Below are 22,134 nucleotides of genomic sequence, written 5' to 3'. Positions count from 1 at the left end.
TCTTTTCAATAATAGGTACTGGAACTACTCGATATTCTGTATGGAAAAAAATTAACCTTGACCCTCGCTTTATACCTTACAAATATTAACTCAAAATGGATCATAGGCCTTAATGTAAAAGCTAAAACTAATTCTACTTTTAGAAGAAAATGGTTGTGACATTAGATTAGGCAAAGACTACTTAAACAGGACACAAAAGCACCAATTCTAAAAGAAAAAAATGATAAATGAACTTCATCAAGCCTAAAAATTATTGCTCTTAAGGAAAAGCCACAAGACTGGATATATTTTTGCAAAACATATATCTGACCCAATTTATGAAAGACACAACTCAATAATAAGACAAAGAACGTAATTTTTAAAAATTGGTCAAAGATTTGAACAATAACTTCACAGAAGTTACATGAATACAAACATGAAAAGATGTTCAACATCTCATCAGCAGAGAAAAGCAAAGTAAAATCATGAGGAGATATTTTGAAGGGATATTAGAACCATAAAACTTTAGAACTGCTATAAAGCTATACAGTGGCATCATTCTTTAAATTTGGGTCTTTGCATACAATGAGGTAAATATATTATTCGAATGATATTCTTTAGATTTTCTTGAACACCTTTCCTCAATATATATATAAATATATTTCAAATATATATGTTATTTATAAACCTGCTTTTCTTCTTTTCTTTTTTTTTTTTATCTGAATTTTTTCCTTAATAGGTTTGCTGAGGTATAATTCACATACAATAAATTTCACCAGTATTTTTTATTAAAAAAAAAAAGATTCTATTCATTTATTCATGAGAGACACAGAGAGAGGCAGAGACATAGGCAGAGGGAGGAGAGCCCAATGCAGGACTCAATCCCAGGACCCCAGGATCATGACCTGAGCCAAAGGCAGATGCTCAACCACTGAGCCACCCAGGTGCCCCACCCTGCTATTTTTAAAATTAGTTTTAACTCCTAAGTTTTTAGTGGGAAAAAAAAAATCAATGAAATACAAACCCACAGGAACAGCTAAAATTTAAAGATTGGCAATAGCTAATGTTGGCAAGAATGTGCAGCTACTGGAACTCAAACATTGCTCGTAGAATGTAAAAGGATACAGTCACTGTGGAAAATATTACAGCAGTGCTTTATAAAGTTAAATATATGCATATGAGCCAGCAATCCTACTCCTAGGTAACTACTGAAAAGAAATGAAAACATATGTCCACCAAAAAACCATATACATGACTGTTCATACAGCATTATTCCTAATAGCCAAAAATTAGGAACAACCCAGGTGTCCAGAAATGGGACAATGGAGAAACAAACTGGAATCTCCATAAAGCAAAATATTATGCAGCAATAAAAAAGGAATGAACCATGACCGTGTGAACACCTTGGATGCATCTGAAAAATGCTGAATGAAAGAAGCATAACACAAAAGGGCACATACCATAGGATTTTACTTGCACAAAGTCTAAAACAGGCGAATTTAACCTATGGTAGAAATATTTGAAATATCAGTTGCTTCTGTAGGGATGGTTAGGAGAAAAAAAACTCCCAAGAGACAGAGGTCAAAAAGTGTCTAAAGAAGCTCACTGTTCCCTTCTTCCTTTACCTTACATTTTAATAGCTTAGTTGCCATTCAGGTAGTTTCTTCAAGTATCTCTTGTCCTTGTCTCAGCAGATTTCACCTCCTATACTGGCATTTTGATCTTAGGGAGTTGACAGTTTGATGAATAAGGAAGGTAAAGAATTCATTAGAGAGACACAATCTGGAATAATATGTCTCGCTAACCTTCCAAATGTGTCCCAGGGGTCAGAAATCCAACTGGTCACTGTTTTAGAAAAAGTACTAATAAACTAGTACTATAATAACATCAGCAGACCTCAAAGAGATCCTGAAAGCTAGGATAAAATATATGACATATAATACCATTTTTAAAAATATTTTATTTATTCATGAATGACATAGAGAAGCAGAGACCCAGGCAGAGGGTGAAGCAGGCTCCCCATGGGGAGCCTTGATGTGGGACTTGATCCCAGGACCCTGGGTCATGACCTGAGCTGAAGGCAGACGCACAACCACTGAGTCCACCCAGGGGTCCCACATATGATAACATTTATGCAAATTTTAAAAGCATACAGACAACGCTGCATTTCGATTGTAGGCATGTATACTAACAAAAGTATAAACCTACAGCAGGAAGTATATGTACTAACTTCAGTACGATGGCTACTTCTGGGGAGAGAGAAGAAGCCTGGAGAATAGTACAAAGGGGATATTAGTTACATCTAAGTCTACTTACCACCTATCCGTATTAGATATCTGAAACAAATAAGGAATGTCATTGAAATATGTTAAGTTTGGGTTGGGGGGGATATTCCCTAACAGTACTCTCTCGACTTCTCCGTGTGTTTGAAAGTTTTCATAGTCAACCCCAATAGGAAGAGTGAGACAGACGCCAGTCTTGTGGGCCTGGCCTCCCTGCTCTGCTTCTGGTAGCATCTCTCCCAGCTCTTCCTGCCTTGAGGTATTTAACAGAAAAAAAGAAAGCGATGTCCCACCAGGAGCCTTCTTAGTAGCATCTTTGTGAAGGCAAGTCTCCTTCCTCCCCTAGCAAGTGTTCACAAGAAAATCTATTGATAAACACATCTTCCTTTTTTTCTGAATATCAACTTCTATCAACCTATATAATTCCTAGGAGATGGAGCTCTAGCCCAGTACAGTTCAAGTCAAACTGGTCATGTCTGAATCACTTCATTCTTTGGAACTTGAGCAGAGCCTTATAGGTCCCTTCCAACCTGGAGTTTCTAAGATTGATTCTTTTTTTCGGAAGATCTTTCAACTTATGAGATGCTTTTCTCCTCAACCACCAATACAACAATACCATCGCTGACACCTCTAGCTTTGGATTTTGTTTTTAGTTTTTAATAATGCAGTCAGCAACCTAACCGTTGGATGCTACTCTTGTTGCAAACAAAACAACCATCAAAAATAAACCATTTAGGGACGGCTGGGTGGCTCAGCGGGTGAGCATCTGCCTTTGGCCCAGGGCGTGATCCTGGAGGCCTAGGATCGAGTCCCACATCGGGCTCCCTGCATGGAGCCTGCTTCTCCCTCTGCCTGTGTCTCTGCCTCTCTCTGTCTGTGTCTGTCATGAATAAATAAATAAAATCTTAAAAAAAAAAAAACCATTTAGGGGCGCTGGTGGCTCAGTCGTTTAAGCATCTGCCTTTGACTCAGGTCACAGTCCCAGGTCCTGGGATTGAGTCTCACATCGGGGCTCCCTGTTCAGTGGGGAGCTTGCTTCTCCCTCTCCCTCTGCCACTGCTCATGCTCTCTTTCTCTTTGTCAAACAAATAAATAAATCTTTTTAAAAACCCATTTATCTGGAAGCAGCATCTAGAATTTTCAAGGTCTCCCGTAATTATCAGTGAGTGAGGAGATGGCTTTATCCGGGACACTGGGATGATTAGAGAAAGCACAATGTGCTATTACCAAAGAAGAGGTCGGGTTCCAAGATGGGCATTAGCTTCCAACCAAATCCACTACCAGTGTTAGCATTCATTGGTGATGGTTCAGCTGATACGAGTGTCCACGTTAAATATGTGACTTGCATAGTCACCTGAACCTCTATTTATATATTTTTTTCCGGACACATATCACGTTTCAGTTTATCACTAAAATAAACTTATCATTTACTTATGATTTTGCTTGTCTGCCTCTCTGTTCCAGAATACATCTCCAAGAGAGCAAGGATCTCAGTCTGCACCATTCACTGATGTACACAGCAAAGATCCAACCCGGGTGTCTATGGCACAGCTGGTGTTCAACGACTAGCTGCTGAATAAATGAATGAATTTCTGCATCTCATAATCCCTCTCTGCCAAATTACGGTCTGAATTGATAAAATGAATATAACCTCTCTTTATTGAAAGCTTACTACATGCCATGCCCTGCCCTGGGCACTTTATACCTCTTTTAATGTCTCAAGGGCCTCCTGTGGACCAATGTTTTTGTCCTACTTTGCAAATCAGAGGAAACCGAGACTTGGGGTAAGTGAACTGCCTAAACTCACACAACTGCCAAGATGCAGAGCAGGGATGAATTCTAGTCTGCAGAACTGCCAAGCTGGCTCTCAAACACCAGCTTGCATGCCCACTATGTAGGAGGGCTCTGTGGACAGCACCAGGCAAGAACAGATTTTCCTGCACTCCAAGTCAGGGCTAGTAACCTCCCGGTGTCCAGTCATCCCATTGACCTTTACCAGCTCTCCTTCCTTCGTTGCACATGGCATGCTCACAGGAAGAAAAATGGGGCTCCCCTCCTAGGTCCACCCGTGTCCCCACTTCCACTGCCTGGCACGGGCCTTGTCACAGCGTCCTGCTGGTTCACATGGTGTTGAGTTGTCAGACACACTCCCTTCTTGAAGTCCAGATGAAATCATGGCCTTCTTAGAAGCATGGTTTAGGGGGGAAAGCTCGAGCTTTGGAATCACACGGTCCTGGGTTCAAATGCTATTTCTGTATTTGTTACCTGTGGGACATTTAAATGCTATTTGATCCTTCTGGGCTTGGTTTTTTCCACTGGTTCAACGGAAATACTGATGTCTTGAGAAGTTAAAAACGATTCTTGCGCTAACCATGCCCCTTCTCTTTCACAAGGAGACACAAGGGACAAGCCAGCATTCTTTTTCCCTGTCAGGAGGTGGAAGTATAAAGAAATGGCACTTAAGATTTCCACAGCAATTTGCCTCATCTTGTTTGGGCCCTGCTTTGTGGGGGATGGGACTCAGGATGAGGAGAAAGGAATTGGAGTCGTCTCTCTTCAAGCTCCTTCTGCCCTGAGGTGTGAACTTCCGGTGTGAGTGGTGCAGACAGTAGTGAGGGGAGAAGAGGGAAGGAAAACTTGGGAAGACTCACCCAGATTGGGAATTGCCACAAAACAACCAGAAGGGGGTTCTCTTTTTCTTATTGATTTATAGAGCTATTTATATATTCTGGAATAGTTATTCTTTTATCTGTTAGAAGTATGTAAATACCTGTGGTTAAATCTTTTCATTTTTTTTCTTGGCATTATTTGTTGTTTAGTTGTGTAATTACTTATTGTTTTCCAAGTAAAGAAAAGGCAAGTAAAGTCCAGCGTTAGCTTAAGAAAAAAACCTGGGTAAGTGGGCTTTTAACTGGTAAATGAGTGTCTAGTAGGCTATTCCTTTGTAGCTATTCTTTTTTATGTTTTGTGATATTTCACAAACAAAAAATTAAAAAAAAAAAAAACCCTTTGGCCCTCGTTCCCCTCACCACCAGGCCTAAAAGAGCTAGCTACACAAACTCCTTTTGTTTTCCCAATCTTAAACTTACTTTATTGAAGGCTATCGAACACAGGATAAGAAAACATCTAAAAACGACTTTGGAATTCTGGGGACATTCTTGGTGGAGACACCCAATCACAGGAACCGCCCCAGGCCAAGTTGTGAAAGAAGCTATGTGTCTCTGGGCGCCTCCATTCCTGAACCCCCACCCTGTCCTTTCAACATCTCCTCCCCCCAGGCACCTGGCAGCCTCCTTGGATTCCCAAAGTCACCTCTACCTGCACGAGACACACATTCTTAGTCGCACAAAAGGAAGATTTGCTAAAAGTGGACTCAGCCCCAGAAGTGTTTACATTTTGAAACCCTTTAGAGAGTGGGCAGGAAAAGTCAAAGGGAACAGCCAAGATTCCTCAGTGGGGTCTCTCAACAGCCATCACAGGAGGCCCCGGGAGACCTCTCCAGAAGGGCCAACTGGGCTCCAGGAGTGGAGAGACCCTGTGTTGTTCAACATGGGAGCCCAAGGGCAAGCCGGCCCCCCTGGTGCTTTGAGGGAAGCAAACAAAGAGGGATCGAATGAAGCCAGCGACTTCCTGTCAGTTTAGTTCTGTGCCAGGCACCCAGGCAAGCATGTGGGATGCGGCCATGAGGAGAACACAGGGACCCTTCTCCTCAGGGAGCTTCCATTCTGCGTCCGTGTTGATGAGGGAAGGGGGATGAGCGCCTTGAGAAGGTGCATACATAAAATAAGCAAACGTATGTCATCTGTGACAATAAACACCTCGGAGATAAACAGAGCAGGAAAGGGGCCCAGCAGGGCGGCGGGGAGGGGCTGTTGCACTTTGACGTAGGAAGGTCACCGCGTCATCAGAGCAAAGAAGGTGGACGTGAGGCCTTGTAGGGAAAACAGAACGGCGAGTGGGTGCATCCCCTCAGCCCTCCGACCTTCCCTGTCTTTGAAGGCCGGAACCTCTCAAGGTCTGAGGAGACAGTCTGCTGCGTCCTGCTTCAGTAGTTTGCATACGCCGTGCCCCCTCCCTGCCACCCCCCGGCTGCCTTCTGCCTGGCCAACGCCTGCCCGTCCTCCAAGACCCATATCAGATGCCACGTCCCCTCCGAAACCTTCCTCAGAGCCTCCAGGCGCTTGTCGTTGCCACTTCCTTTGCACTCCCATCCTCACGTCCTACTAGACGCTCTCAGTACTTGTCCCGGGGCTGCACACGTGTGTCGCAGAGCCCTGGCCACCAGGGCTAAGCGGTCGCTATCACCATCGCCGGTAGACGTATAAGGAAACAGGTTCTAACAGGTTGAGGAGCTTGGCCCCGGTCACCAGCCGGCTCGGAAGACAGGACGTGAAAGTCAACAACCCGCGCTCCAAAGCGAGGCCCTCCCCGCAGTGCCGGGAGCCTCACCCTGCATTCGTGTCCGAATTCGCTGCTCTAACTCGATTCACTCGAGGACAGACACCATTGCTGTCTGAACGGGGGAGGGCTTAGTCTGGGGAGCATTAGGTAAATACTTGTTCAGGGAATAGAGGGGTGAATCAGTCACCAACAGCTCAGGCGTTCGTGTGGAATGTATTTTGGAGCTGGGGCCTTCCCGTGCCACCTAATGCCACCCTGGAGGTGACTGCGTGCTCGGCCTGACCCCACCAGAACCAAGCTGTGCTGGGGCTGGGATTCTTTGGGTGTTTGGCTATAGCCTCCTTTACGGGGTCCTTTGGGCGCTCTGAGGTAAAGTGGTTTGCAAAGCTCGGGGAGCATAGGTGGGTGATGGAGCAGCGGGGTGTGTGGGTGGCAGCACAACCCTCGGGCCCAAAGGCCCCTGAGCACCCCAGACCCGGGTACTCAGCCATTCTCTCCTGTGCTTCCCGATTGTCCCTGAGTTTCTGTCCCAAACACATAGGCAATCTTGGGACCCCAGGTCTCTAGGCAGGACGTGAGGAAAAGATGGTTTCTCCCAATCTTTCTGGAAAGGTGGAAAGTATGGTTTTCTGTTGGCCGGTCCCTAAGAAAATAAAAGAGATGCCATGTCCATACTCCAACAGGGGAGAAAAGGAAAGGAAGAAGGTCTAAGGGTGACCAAGAGCAAGGGACTAGGTGTTCTTGAAGAAGGCGACTTGCTCATGGAGGATTCGACCCGGTTCCTGGTGGGCGACTCTGAGATGTCTAGTGACTCAATCCCCTGGGTCTAGGGGAGGAAGATGCTTGTGCTTCTGGAAATTGGCGATTTTTTTCTTCCAAATCAGGGTAAGGAAATATTTCTGTCAGATATTTTCGCTTCTAAGGGGCTCTCCATAGTCAACATCTCAACGTTAAACCCTAGGTTGCTTATTGTCACTGCTCCACCCCCCTCATTCACTCATTCAACAGTATTGAGCATAAGTATGTGCGTGTGCCTCAGACGTCGAGGAACCATGGCCAGTCTTCAGAGAGGCTCCAGCCCAGACTGGGAGATGGTTGGTGAGCGTGGAAGCAGGCTTGGGTGCCATGATAGTTGTCTGTCAGGCCTCACAGCACCCGAAACAGGGGAGAAAGGCTCCAAAGATGAGTCGTGGGCGAGCAAAGACTTGGAAACATTTGAGCCATTTTTCTTTGCTGGGGGCATTGGGTGGGAGAAGAATCCTGGCCTGTTTTAAACGGCATTATTTTATTGTTTAAACTTGAAAGCAATTCATGATGTCTTTAAGGGGGATGGAAGGGCTGAGGCAAGAGCCCTGAAGGGTTCATTTCCACAGAGGCCTGGCACCCCCCTTCTGGGGTGGATAAGATTTCAGGTCCATGAGGAGTGGGGAGAAGTGGGGACACCCCACCCCGCACCCCCACCCCCACCCCAGTAGAGGGTGCCTCCCTGTAAAGCAGAAGTGTCGCGTTAGATATTCTCTCCGAGGTTAAATCTGAGTGCTCTCATTTTGCAACTCAGCGCTATCACCCATTTTCATCTCTACGTGCTTTTATGGTATGTTATCTTGAAAGTTGAGGGTTTGGGATCAGAGAGCAGGGAGTCAGTAAAGGTAGGGTGGGGGTGAGTCAGGGAGGCTGACGAAGAGGGAGCACTGTGGGGTGAGGTGGGGTGAGAAAGGAAAAACATTTGAAAGGGGGGCTCCTCCCCACTGGTGACCAACGTTTCATCCCTGGAGATGATGACGGATAACCAGCATCCCCAAGCTATTCGTGTAACGCTGTGGCCCCACGAGGAGTCCCAGGCTTCACGTATCAACCTTGAGTGTGGGCCAGCCCGTGTGTGCTTTCACATAATGCCTGCACCGAGTTTTGAAGCAGATGCCTTCAAACTGTACCCTGAAAGTATAGATAAGTAGAGTAAAAACAATTAACCTTTGTTTAGAGTCCTGCGATTTATAAAGCAGTTCATTAGCTCATTCCACCCTGGGCACGGCCTTCTGAGCTGGGCAGTGCCACTCCCTACGTCTTCTTGGAGAGGAGAGTGAGACCCACATGGAGTTAGAACAATTATCCCCGGTTCTCTGCCTGGTTGCTGCCAGACATAAACAGCGGGACGCAAATATCAAGGAAGAAAATGAAGGGAGAGTGAAGAATCCACTCCTTTTGGTGCAGGTGGGCCAGCAAGGCCCATGGTACCCACTTACCCCAACCTGCAAAATGAGAGGGTCACCCCAAAAGTCTGGTGCAGTGAGTACATATCGTTCCCTGCTCTGCCACTACCCTCTTCTCAAGATCTGAAGACTATGAGGAGAATAGATTTTCTGGCCATGACTGTTCCCTTTAATTCTGCTTAGAGCCAGCTCTGCAAGACACAAACCCCCTTCTGCGGCAGTTGGAACTGGCAGGCTTTGCCAGCATAAGTTATTTTTTATTATTTATTTATTTATTTATTTATTTATTTATTTATTTATTAAGATTTTATTTATTTATTCACGAGAGACACAGAGAGAAAGGCAGTGACCCAGGCAGAGGGAGATGCAGGCTCCTTGTGGGGAGCCCAATCTGGGACTTGATCCCAGGACCCTAGGATCACGCCCTGAACCAAAGGCAGACACTCAACCGCTGAGCCACCCAGGCACCCCTGTAACAGTTATTTTAAAGAGCAGCCTTCCCCACCTAGCTCCCATGCAGGGAGGGGTGTGACTCAGCAGACACCCCAGGTGGAGCAGGGGGTGAGGAGGGCACCACAGTGTGGTTCAGGGTTTGTCTCAGGTCCCAAGGCCCTTCCACCCAGGAGCAGTGAACTGAGGCTTCATCTGTGGCCTTGTGCCCTTTCGTGGCCCCAAAGGGGCTTCCATCCAGACCTCAGGCTTGGACAGGATCCTAACTATAAAAATATAACAATTTAAAAATAGAAAAATAAATATAAACTTTCTCTCTTTCTCTAAGAAACACGAGTCTATTATATACAGTCTCTATTATAGCCTCTTTCTCAAAGAATTTTTGGAGTTTACACCCTCCCAATTGTACTACAAGGTAAATTCAAGGTGAAGTCTCAGAGCCTAAAGTGTTGCTTGTTGCTCAGAAAGTTTTTATTGACCAAGGGACACTCCCCATCCCCAACCGCACACACTAAGGCTGAAAAGAAGTTCAGGGAGGTGAAGCAAGGAAGACTAGACTCTTCTCCAATATCTGCAAGTGGGGATTTTAGACTCTGATGAAGGCTGCTATGGTTTGGGGTATACCAGGACCCATTGGCCCTCCCTCTCTTCCCCCTCCTCCCCTCCCTCCCTAGGTTCCCCTCCCTTCCCCTCCTCCCTCCCTCCCACTCTTCTCTTTCTCTCTCCCTCCCTTTTCTCTCTCTCTCTCCCTCTCCCTCTTTCCCTTCCCTCCCTCCCTCTTTCTTTCTTAATTGGGAAAATATGAGCACATGTGGTAAACTGAGAGGGACTAGCAAAAAAGGACAAATGCTATTTATAATTGTCATATTTCATCAAACCCAATATGCTATCAATTTAAAAAAGAATATTTTATATATCACTAAGGAAAAGAAGTTGCCACATTACGACATCCCGTCCTGATTTCAGAGATGTTTAAGTGGGGAATATGTGCAATATATTCAATGCTTTAAAAGCACTACTATGTCCCTCTGAAAGTCAAGCACGTCGTCATTAACGACATATTAGCTAGTATTCATTTAACAAACCCTGATTTAATGTTACTGTGTACCAAGCACTGTTCTTAGTATCTTATAAATAATAATTAAAGTTAATTATTGAAATCCTTGAAAGAAACCTGTGAGATAAGTACTGTTATCACGCCCACTTAACAAATCAGGAGACTGAGGCATTGAGAGCTTAAGAAATTTTCCCAAAGTCCATAAGTAGCAGATCTAAACTTCAAACTCCGGTCATTGCCCTTGGGGTCTGTCTCTTCTCACCACTAAAGTATGTGTTGGCCTACAGTAAATGTTGGGTGAATAAATGAACGAGTGAGTCAGTGAATGAATGACAAAAAGAATCAACACTGGATTTCAAGCCCAAGACTTAGCACGAATGTCTCCCTCTGTCCCCTCCTCCTCTTAGGAAAAGGGTCAACCGATCTTCCTTAAGTTCAAGGTCTTAGCACATGGATTAAGTTCTAAAGGAGGTGAGAAAACAAGAGGAGGGAGTGGGATATGGTGTACGGGAGGGAAAGAAAAGTTGCAAAATAGTCATCCTGACTATTTTGTACTTGTAACTGTGCCATTCCCCTAACCGGAGCCTAATGATTTATCAGTAAGATCATCTGGGCTGTGACGAAGGATGGTATTCTGGGAGAGAGTGCCACCTATTGAATGACCATCACCACAGCTGGAGAATTTCATCCAGGCCACCCCAGACATTGGGAGAGAAGACAAAACAGCTGCAGAAATGGACCTAAGTCAAGAAAGCCAATCTCCCAACAAACGATCTTGAACCTAAAGCTAAGGTCTCTTCCAGCCCATGCAGATGGTAATACACTGGAAAGCCTTCTTTGTAAGAGGTTAAAGAATCTGGGACAGACCTGTTTGGCCCAAACGATGAGGATTCTGCTGAATTCCATGGCTTGAGTCGTACAGTGTTGAGTCCAGGTCATTTCTGAGCCACAGGCTGCTACAGTGAGCATAGAGGTAAACCTAAACTCTTGAGAAGGAAAAATACCAATGATTGAGTCTCTACCATGTGCTTTACAAAAGCGTTAATTTCACCTTTGTTCATACAGTAAATATTTACTAAGCAGTTACTAGGTGCCGAGCACTGTCCCTAGACATTGGGAAAATAGCATTGAACTTACACCAGGGCAGGAGGAGCAATGGACAGAATATAAACAAGGGCTATTGTCTTTCAGGCAGTAATAAATGTTGTCAAGAAAATAAAACCAGCAAATGGGGTAAGAGTGGTCACATCACTTAAAACTCCCAATGATCTTATAGGACAATATTACTATTCCCGTTCCACAGGCTCCTAGAGGCAGTTTTAGTTCAAGTTCAGCTCGACTCAGGTGTGAACACACGAGGGAGCCACGGAGCTGGCAATGATTTCATTCTCTGCCTTTCTGAATCTAAAACTGTCTGGGGGAGGAGGGGTACCCAGGTGGCTCAGTCGGTTAGGCGTTGTGATCTCGGGGACCTGGGATCGAGCCCTGTGTCTGGCTCTCTGCTCAGTGGGGAGCCTCCTTCTCCCTCTCCCTCTGTCAAATAAATACAATCTTTGAAAAAAAAATGAAAAGAAAACTGCCTCTCACCACCACCCAAGGCTGTGCGGGAAGAGTCAAGATGAACCGGCAAGATACAACGTCAACCTTGGCCTGTTGTATCAGTGATCACCTCTGGTTTGTCCTAAGAGTTGTTTGCAATACCGAAGCGTCTCTAGCAGGGCGCACAGGTACACACACGTGTGGGTGTTTACACGGATGCCCAGCAGCTGACAGCCCTTGCTCATCCAGAGCGCCCTTCTGAGGGGAGAAGACATCAAAGGGCCTTCGTTGGCCTTACCCTCCGCCACAGTCGGTCAGCCAGGGAGGCTTGGACTGACCTCGTACACCCCCAAGAAATGTGTATAACTTTCCTCTGACACAAACCTCATCATGGAAGAGGATATGTGGGCTTCCTTGTGCTTGCACGGTCAAGTGTCATTTCCAAGAAGCTGGGAAGAGGAGCCCTGGAGCGCGTTCCACGGTATGGTTGCTGCCAAGGCGTCTGGAGACCGAGAATCTTGGGTTCCCTCCCCGGAGCAAGCGGCCCTTGTGTGTGGGGTCGGAAGGATGTCGCCATCTCCTCTGAATGGCCGAGGCAGGGTCTTCACATTGTCAGGGCCCCTGTCAGACAGCCCTCAGAAGCCGGAAGGGACATGTGTTTCCTCACCTCCTGCGGCTCCTGTCCTCTGAGGGCGGGTGGCCTCCCCAGACAGAGCGCCTGAAACCCCTTCAATTCACATTAAGCCTTGACAAATGTATATGGTGGTTTCCGACCCAGAGAGGACTCCGCACCCTACAGTTGGGCTGAGTCAGGAGAGAAGTGCTCGGCTTGACAGGCCCAGCTGCCAGTACTTAAAAAGCTGACTCTCGGGCTCACAGATAACAAGTAGGAAATGCACAGTTGATAGACAGGTCCTGGGCGCACGGCTGTCCTTGTGCACAACAGGGTGACCCGTACAGCCCCAGCCGACCACTGCCTCTGTCTGCCCCGCCTCCCGTTTGTTACCCTGCGGGCTGCTTTCCTTCCACAAAGTGAGACGTGATTTAATGTGTTTTTATTGAATCTGAAAATGGCTACAAGCATTTTGGAGAACTAACTCATTAGAAAATGTAAAATAACCAGAGCAGACCTCTAAAGTGCTTTTTAAAAATTATGACATGGGCTGATGGTGCCAACGCTTCACTCTGTCAGCCTCAGCCTTCTCTGGATCATTCAGGATTATCTGTTTGTGTCCTGCTGTCATCCTTGAGGAAATAGATCCATAAACATTATCAAGGCAAAACCGAGTTAAAGCCTGAAAGAACACTGGGCTCCCCTGATAAGATCTGTGCTGTGCAAAGCTGGGTAGATTGTGCTTTTGCACAATTTTCCCCCTCTCTGGCCCTACAAATCCTCAACCCCGGGACCCAGAGTTGCCTCCTGTTCTTAAACAATCTTTTTATCACTGGGTTTTGCATCGGATGCAGTAGGCAGTCTAGAATGCCCCCCAAATGTAACCCCTAAGAAAGGGCACTTTATTTCTCTCTCATATGGTCCTCTAACTGCCCTGACACTGAGAATGTTTCCAAGTGACCGTAGCTTTTATTTTTTCCTGTCATTCTGTTATCCTGGGTCTTTTAATGTAGATCTCGTGGTAACGTGGCACCTTGTTATCTCAAGGTCTTGATCTATAGAAATGTATTGATGATGACAATGACGGTATGTTTCCCCTGAGACATTTCATTTATGAAGCCAGCATTTCGTGGAGAACTGGCAGTACTTGGCCAGGAGTGGTTCAAAAATCCGTGGTAAATAGGCCAGGTGAACAAGACTGGGAAAAGGACAGTCTGAGGAAGGCTTGGAGGCATGCCAAATTCAGAGTAATGCAAGCACTCTTTTGCATTTTGAACAGAGGGAGCAATTTGAGGAAGGTCTTGGAGGCATGTCAAGTTGGAGAAACGCAAGCCCTGTAGTTCAGTGAGGCACGGATGGAAGGTACACCTGAGGAACGGTAAGAAGTGAGGTGAGGGGACCTGGGACGGAGGTTAATTCCCTCTCGTACAGCAGTAGGACAACAGAAGATCCGTTCCCTTTGGTTGCTAATCAGAAATCCTGTTAGACTGATTCATTTACCTTGGAGATTTATTTATTTATTTATTTATTTATTTATTTATTTATTTATTTTAAAGATTTTATTTGTTTATTCATGAGAAACACAGAGAGAGAGAGAAGCAGAGACACAGGCAAAGGGAGAAGCAGGCTCCACGCAGGGAGCCCCATGTGGGACTCGATCCCGGGTCTCCAGGATCACACCCTGGGCTAAAGGTGGTGGTAAACCGCTGAGCCACCCAGGTGCCCCTACCTTGGCATTTTAGACATGTGCACACTTACACGCACACACACACACACACACACACACACCCCTACGTTTCCCTACATCTCTTTACATTTGGGAGGTGAGTTAAAAGTTTAATCTTTAAAAATTTTACTTTTATTTTTAGTTTTTTGACATACAAAAAGTGTACGGAATGAATGTATATAACTCGATGAGGCTGGACACAAGTGTATACCCGTGAAATCATCACCACACTCTCTGCCATTAACCTTGCTTTCACCCAAAAATTTCCTTCCGCCCTCTTATTTATTATTATTGGTTTTATTTTATACTCCTTATTTCTGATCAAAAAATAACATGCCTTCTCATCACTAGGAATGTGATTATGGCACGTGGAAAGACTGATATTATACTTGGAACCACTTGATATATTCATATATTCATAAACTCTGTACATTTTCGGTTCTACACTTTGGCTTATAGGCTCTCTTTCAAAATTATCTTTCCATCCTAAATAGTGGAATATATAAAGCATAAAAATATATATGTATACATCTGAGTTGATGCTTAGATTATTCAGTATAAGTAGCTATGTGGATTTGGGGGAATTTTGAGAAATTTGAAAAACTAGATGCGCAATAAAATAGACATTTAATTAGCTTCTAATTAGAGAAACCAACGGACAATAGCCTGTAAAAATTGTTCATTGTTCAAATCCCCAATGTGCGAAGCTGCGGTTTACATGCCAGCCCCTTGCACAGCAGTGGTTCTGAGTAATCTCCCTCTAACTGGTGCCCGTGGCTCTCCATCTGTCGATACATTACTGTCTGAATTTCTATAGGGAAGGCATATTTTTAAAATCCTTTCTTCCCTTTTGCATTTCACTGTGATTTTCTACTGAAGTGATGTTAATTTCAGCCCAGCAAACTGTTGCCCCCAGCCTGTTAGGAATGGGGGGGCACTTCTGCAGGTCCTTTTTCTGATTATCATAAATTATGAGGTGATATGGACAAGGTCTAGTCAGATCAGTATGACCAAGACAGCTAGGGAGGGAACAAAATGGGAATTTTTTGGGTTTTATGTTTTAAATTTTATTTATTTATTTGACAGAGAGAGAGAGCATGCAAGTAGGTGAAGCAGCAGGCAGAGGGAAGAGAAAGAAGCAAGCTCCCCACTAAACAGGAAGCCCAATCCAGGGCTTGATCCCAGGAACCTGGGATCATGACCTGAGCTGAAGGCAGATGCTTACCTGACGGAGCCACTCAGGTGCCCTTCAAATGGTTTTTAATGGAATAAAGGATAAGCTAGGCATCTTAATTTCCAGACTGCATAAGGAATCCACCAAAAAAACATTTTTTTTCAGTGAAAATAATACAGATCACACACATTACTTTCCATCAATGAGAGTATCTCATAATGACCAATATATTTTTTTAAGATTTTATTTATTTATTAGAGACAGAGAGAGAGAGGCAGAGACACAGGCAGAGGGAGAAGCAGGCTCCATGCAGGGAACCTGACGAGGGACTTGATCCTGGGTCTCCAGGATCACACCCTGGGTCAAAGGCAGGCGCTAAACCACTAAGCCACTGGGGCTGCCCAATGACCAACATTTTGGTGAAAATTCAGAGATAAGCAAAGCTGACATGGAGTTTGGGTTACTGATAAGCAAATAAAGACAAGAGGTACCAAATCCAAATGCTTATAGCACAAGTAAGCAAAGGAAGAGCTGAAAGAAATCGAAATATAATCTGAAGGCTTCTAGATTCCAAGAGAAAGGAGTATTTTTAACAAGGATAGAAAATTGTGGCAGGGGGCCCCTGGGTGGCTAAGCTGTGAGTATCTGCCTTCAGCTCAGGGCCTGATCCCAGAGTTCCAGGATGGAATCCCACATGGGGCTCCCTGCAGGGAGCCTGCTTCTCCCTCTGCCTTCTCTCTGTGTCTTTCATGAATAAATAAATAAAATCTTAAAAAAGAAGAAAGAAAGAAAGAAAGAAAGAAAGAAAGAAAGAAAGAAAGAAAGAAAGAAAGAAAGAGAAAGAAAGAAAGGAAATTGTGGCAGGTGTAGGAAAATTGAAAATGGAAAATCTATAATTGAAATAACCACCACTCACATAAAGCAAAGCAATATTTTCTTGACATGGGCAGGGGAAAAGATAATCATAAAAATAAGAATAGAAATTAAAAAAAAAGAATAGAAATTTTTATATACCCACATTTAAATTTAAAGTACACTTTTTACAGGTACCTGGATGGCTCAGTCGGTTAAGAGTCCAACTCTTGATTTCAGCTTAGCTCATGATCTCAGGGTTGTGAGATTGAGTCTCATGGGGGGGTCCCTGCTGGGCATGGAGCTTGCTTAAGATTCTCTCTCTCCTTCTCCCTCTGCACCGCCCCCCCACTGCCCATGCAGGCTCTCTCTCTAAAATAATAATAATAATAATAATAATAATAATAATAATAATAATATACACATTTCAGAAATCAAATCTCAGCCCAGTCAAGTATTTTAGGGTTTATTAGACAGGATGTACATGCATATATACAAAGAATTGGTGTTTAATGGATACTCAATCGCCCTCTTTCATTCCCTTCATCTGATTCCCACAAAGTCTTTTTTTTTAATTTTATTTATTTATTCATGAGAGATACACAGAGAGGCAGAGACACAGGCAGAGAGAGAAGCAGGCTCCATACAGGGAGCCCGACGTGGGACTCGATCCCGGGACCCCGGGGTCACGCCCTGAGCAGAAGGCAGATGCACCTAACTGCTGAGCCACCCAGGCATCCCTCCCACAACGTCTTTTACTCCTACTTACAACAGGCACGATCCTTGGAGGGTATCCTGTAATCCTGTGATGAGAGATGCTGTGTAACGCTGGTTTTTAATGCCAGGTCGGTTCTTTCTCTCACTCTCTTCTCCAGCATTTTGCTTTCTTCCCCCTCTCACCCACTCATTTTACAGAACATAAATTATAATCTGGGGGAGATCACACAGTTAATACACGTCAGAGTCAGTTTTCGATCCCAAAACTTGTTGCTTCTTTTTTTTTTTTTTTTTTTAATTTCAGTATATGCATCACACCTGCACTTTTTGCCACCACCTCTCAACATGGGGCTCCTCTCGAGGTACAAATACCTGGTTGGGTGCAGGTCCACCTTGTATACCGCACAATCCAGGCTCCAATCACAGCATAGTTTTTCAGAATGTCTCCCCTTGTCCAAGCTGTGCAGTGTCAACTCACTTGGTCATGCATAGTGGCCTGGATTAGGCCCCCTCCTTTGAGCCCCCCGTGGCGTCCTGTACACAGTCATGGCACTGACTGCATTATGCTGTAGGATATTAACGAGTATCATGTATTGTATTTGATGTGTATGTGTCATCTGTATGTCCTGCTTCCCCTACTTGGGGCAGAAATGATGTCATTCCACCCAGTGTCCCATCCTCCCTTCCTCAGCCTTGTCAGAGGCCCTTGTGGGCTATGACCCTGAGTGCCTTGGGTGCACATGTGTGTAGAGAGGGGTAGCCCTGGCTACTCTCTCCTTGCTGCTGAGGCCAGAACTGAGGCTGGATGGTCCCTTACACTGATGCTGAGGGCTCCAGAGGATGCTTCATGGTACTGCCGCCGCCACCATCACTACTGAAGCCAGAGGCCTGATGTGGCTGATGAGGTCTGACAAGTGTGGGGAGAGGCTGCTGGGGCCGAGCTTCCTGCCCAGTGGCAATAGCCACCACTCACACAAAGCAAAGCAATATTTTCTTGACGTGGGCAGGTGGCACGCTACTTCCCTCAGTGTCTCACCCAGCCAAGTTGGCTAGCGATCCTGGCATTACAGCTTTTTCAACGCAGCTCTCAGGAGGCACATGGGGAAGGGGGTGTAGGTCCCATGGACAGCTGCAGATCCAACCCCCCCAATCCTTTTCTGATCCCAACTCTTGGGTGCAGAGGCCACCATACTACCTGCCCCCGTCACCCCACCCAGGGGCTTCCTACCAGGCCCATTTTCTCCATCAAACAAAGTTTAAGGAATTTGAAGTAAAAAGGAAAGGGGTCAAGCTCTTGGTCCCATTCTTCCCCAGCTAAAATGTCATCCCTCCTCTTTACACTGGTCTCCCTGGTCCGGCCTCAGTGCACAGACGACCCAGAGGAAATTCAGGAGCATTTACCATATCAGCATCATTTCCCTCCTGGTTTCTCTACATTTCTGTAATATACTGTTTAAAGTCTATAATTTCCTTTTTGAGTCAATATCTTTTGGCCATGTTGGGGGTAAAACAAGAAACTATAGTATGAGGCTTCAGGTCACTGAAGATGCTGGGATTGAGGTGGCCAGCCTGTGGTCCTGGGGGCACCTGGGATCTCAAGAGCGGTCTGGGCAGGCTTTAGAATAAGTGATAGAAAACAAACTGCTGTTTAAAAATTGTAGTAAAGGAAAAAAAAAAAAAATTGTAGTAAAGGGGTGCCTGGATGGCTCAGCGGTTTGGTGCCTGCCTTTGGCCCAGAGCGTGATCCTGGAGTCCCAGGATCGAGTCCCACATCAGGCTCCCTGCATGGAGCTTGCTTCTCCCTCTGCCTATGTCTCTGCCTCTCTCTGTGTCTCTCATGAATAAATAAATAAAATCTTAAAAACAAGTTGAAGTAAAGCTGAAATTACGTGGAATATTCTATGTTCCTGAAATGGCCTAAAATGACATGAAAATGCAGACAGGTATGAGGATATTAATCTGCCAGGAACAGAGGGGTGTGATTTGTAATAGTATGTGTGACAAAATGTAGGGAGAGCACTTATTTCAGTTGCTGGATGATTCCTTTTAAATCCTGAGTCCTCCAGCAGCTCCTCCTCTGGTTGCTGCCCCCCTCCCCCTCCTCTTGTTCAGCTACTATAGAGCAATCAGGGGAGCCTGTTAATTCGCACTCTGTCTCAGGTGGGTTAATACTGTTGCCTGGCATCCTGATGCAGACCAGGGTGTGTCAATTTATACTGTTCTTTCAAGGTCATGTTTTTGCTTTTGCTTAAAGATTCTGAGAAACCGGGACGCCTGGGTGGCTCAGAGGTTGAGCATCTATCTTCGGCTCAGGTCCTGATCCTGGAGACCCGGGATCGAGTCCCACGTCAGGCTCCCTGCATGGAGCCTGCTTCTCTGCCTGTGTCTCTGCCTCTCTCTGTGTCTCTCATGAATAAATAAACAAAATCTAAAAAAAAAAAAAAAAAAAAAAAAAGATTCTGAGAAAGTACGGAAATATCTAAGCCTGAAGTAATAGATATAAGATGGAATGTGGTGCCACTGCAATAAGCACCCCTTGGGCAGGCTTTCTTCATCCCCCACCTAGTCTCTGGAGTTCCTGGGGTGCTATGTACACCCAAGAGGGAGCACCTTCTCTGCCCTGAAGGAGCTGGTTGAGGCTCCAGCTGGACAGACCACAGTTATGTGCCTGACATAGTTTAATAACTATGAGGCAATGTACTGTCGCAAGTCAAACATGTAGATTAAATACTGAGAGATATGGGCACGCAGAGAAAGGAGCGGCCCCTGTGGGCTGGAGGGGTCGGGGAATGTCTCAAAAGACAGGGAAATGAGTAGGGACTTGACGGGACGGGGAAGGTTTGAGTGGCTGGGGTAATTTATGTGGGAGAGGATGTGGGGGTGAGAATCAAACAAGCAATCAATAAATATCTACCGTGGCCTCATTTGGGAGAAGGTACCTGTTCTAGGAAGTGCACCGAGTGCTCTGAAGATGGCAATTACCAAGTGGTTAGATATCAACGGCTCATAGAAGAAATGGTTAGGAAGGTAGATGAAGGGCAGCCCGGGTGGCCCAGCAGTTTAGCACCGCCTTCAGCCCAGGGTGTGATCCTGGAGACCCAGGATCAAGTCCCACGTCAGGCTCCCTGCATGGAGCCTGCTTCTCCCTCTGCCTCTCTCTCTCTCCTCTCTGTGTTTCTCATGAATAAATAAATAAAATCTTAAAAAAAAAAAAAAAAAAAAAGGAAGGTAGATGAAGGCCAGGGTGCTGAGGGCCTTGAATGCCAAGCAAAAAAGTGTGGAATTTATCCAAAGGGCCAAAGTTTACCACGAGTATGCGGTCACACCAATATGCCCCACAGTGGGTTATAAGTGAGTGGAGGTAGTGACCCACTTCAGGGAGGTTGGGGGTGCCTGGACATCCCAGAGTCCCAACACACTTATTCCTGTCTCTATACAGATATCATAGTCTACGTTTGCCATGGCTTGGAAATGTTTGGCTGTCACGGCCCTAGGACAATGCAACGCTGAAGATATTTGGGCACTCGTGTAATATTTTGAGTTATGATCTTATTTTCCTCCCCAACGGAACTATAAACTTCTCCAAAACAGGAACTCTGTCGTCTTTCTACTGTTGTTTCCACTCTGCTACATGGGGAGAAATTCTTGGTTATTTGGTTACATGAATATTATGGCTTTGAGACACCAAACATCGCTAGGGGTGCCTGGGTGGCTCAATCACTTAAGTGTCCAACTCTTTTTTAGACATTTATTTGACAGAAAGAGAGAGAACACAAGCAGGGTGGGGTGGGGTGGACAGTAGAGGGAGAGGGAGAAGCAGACTCCCCACTGAGCAGGGAGCCCAACGTGGGGCTCGATCCCAGGACCCTGGGATCATGAGCTGAGCCGAAGGCAGATGCTTATCGACCAAGCCACCCAGGTGTCCCAAGTGTCCAACTCAGGTCTTGATCTCAGAGTTATGAGTTCAATTCCTTTTTTTTTTTTTTAAAGATTTTATTTATTTACTCATGAGAGACACAGAGAGAGGCAGAGACACAGGCAGAGGGAGAAGCAGGCTCCCTGCTGGGAGCCCAATGCGAGACTTGATACCACAACCTCGGGATCACGACCTGAGCCAAAGGCAGATGCTCAACCACTGAGCCACCCAGGTGCCCCTGAGTTCAATTCCTATGTTGAAAATAGTAAGTAAATAAACCAAACATGACTACTCTGCTTACTTCCAGGAAGGCCTAGAAATCATACAACTCCAAGTAGGACTAACTCAAAGTGGTGGGTCAGAAAAAAATGCTTCCAAGGAGTGTGAAAGCATGCTGGTGGCCATGTTCAGAACGGCCAAGAAAGAAAAGATCAGACGGTCTCAAGAGGTGAGTAATATAGAAGAACACTTCTCTGGGTTAAGACTTGGGCTTTTGTTCTTCAAGAATCAAGCCTGACTACTTTGCCTGTTAGAAACCTCCTGACCATAATTCTAATACATAGTGTCAGGGGAACAAAAACTTCCCCCTTAATATTTCTTTATTCTTAGGTGGGGGCGGATTATGAAGTTCCACTTGAAGGTGAAGGAATAGGACCCCCCCACACACACATTCCTTCTAAATGTTAAACATGAAGTTACCGTCTGGCCCAGTAATTCCATTGCTAGGTGTCTACCCAAGCAGAATTGAACCATACAACCAGATAAAAAATATGTGAATATTCATAGCAGCATGATGTATAATATAGCTAAAAAGTGGAAACAACCCAAATGTCCATAAACTGGCACATGGATAAGATACTGTACATCCAGACAGTGGGACATGATTCAGCAGTAGAGAGGACTTCCAGCTACAGCTTGAAACCGTGTTGGTGAACCAAGTCATTCAGAAGAGACCACATCTCCTATGACTCCATTTTTATGAAATGTGTAGAGCAGTCAGATTTATGGACGGGAAGTAGATTAATGGTTGCCTAGGGCTGAGGGGTGTGGGGGAAATGGGGCAGGCAAATGGTAATGCGCGAGGAATTTCCTTTGAGATGATGAAAGTGTTCTAGAAATCAGATTATGGAGGGGCGCCTGGGTGGCTCCGTCAGTTAAGCATCTGCCTTTGGCTCAGCTCATGCTCCTGAGGTCCTGGGATGGAGCCCCACATCAGGC

The 22,134-nt window shown here is 45.4% G+C and overlaps 1 long non-coding RNA gene across 1 annotated transcript in view; it reads left to right on the top strand.

Moving 5' to 3' along the window:
- Positions 1–21,359, top strand: part of LOC112650676 (uncharacterized) — a 36,959-nt gene extending 15,600 nt beyond the window's left edge. The window contains exons 5-9 of the long non-coding RNA XR_004810563.2: positions 3,726–4,045; positions 4,655–4,838; positions 7,346–7,547; positions 13,811–13,909; positions 21,224–21,359. This is a non-coding gene — a long non-coding RNA (uncharacterized LOC112650676). The remainder of the gene's footprint in view (positions 1–3,725; positions 4,046–4,654; positions 4,839–7,345; positions 7,548–13,810; positions 13,910–21,223) is intronic.
- Positions 21,360–22,134: the final 775 nt, after the last annotated feature.

This window comes from Canis lupus, chromosome 29 (assembly GCF_003254725.2).
Source record: "Canis lupus dingo isolate Sandy chromosome 29, ASM325472v2, whole genome shotgun sequence".
Taxonomy (NCBI): Eukaryota; Metazoa; Chordata; class Mammalia; order Carnivora; family Canidae; genus Canis; species Canis lupus.
Note: the sequence above shows the minus strand (reverse complement) of the source record. Positions and strands in the feature narration are given on the sequence as shown.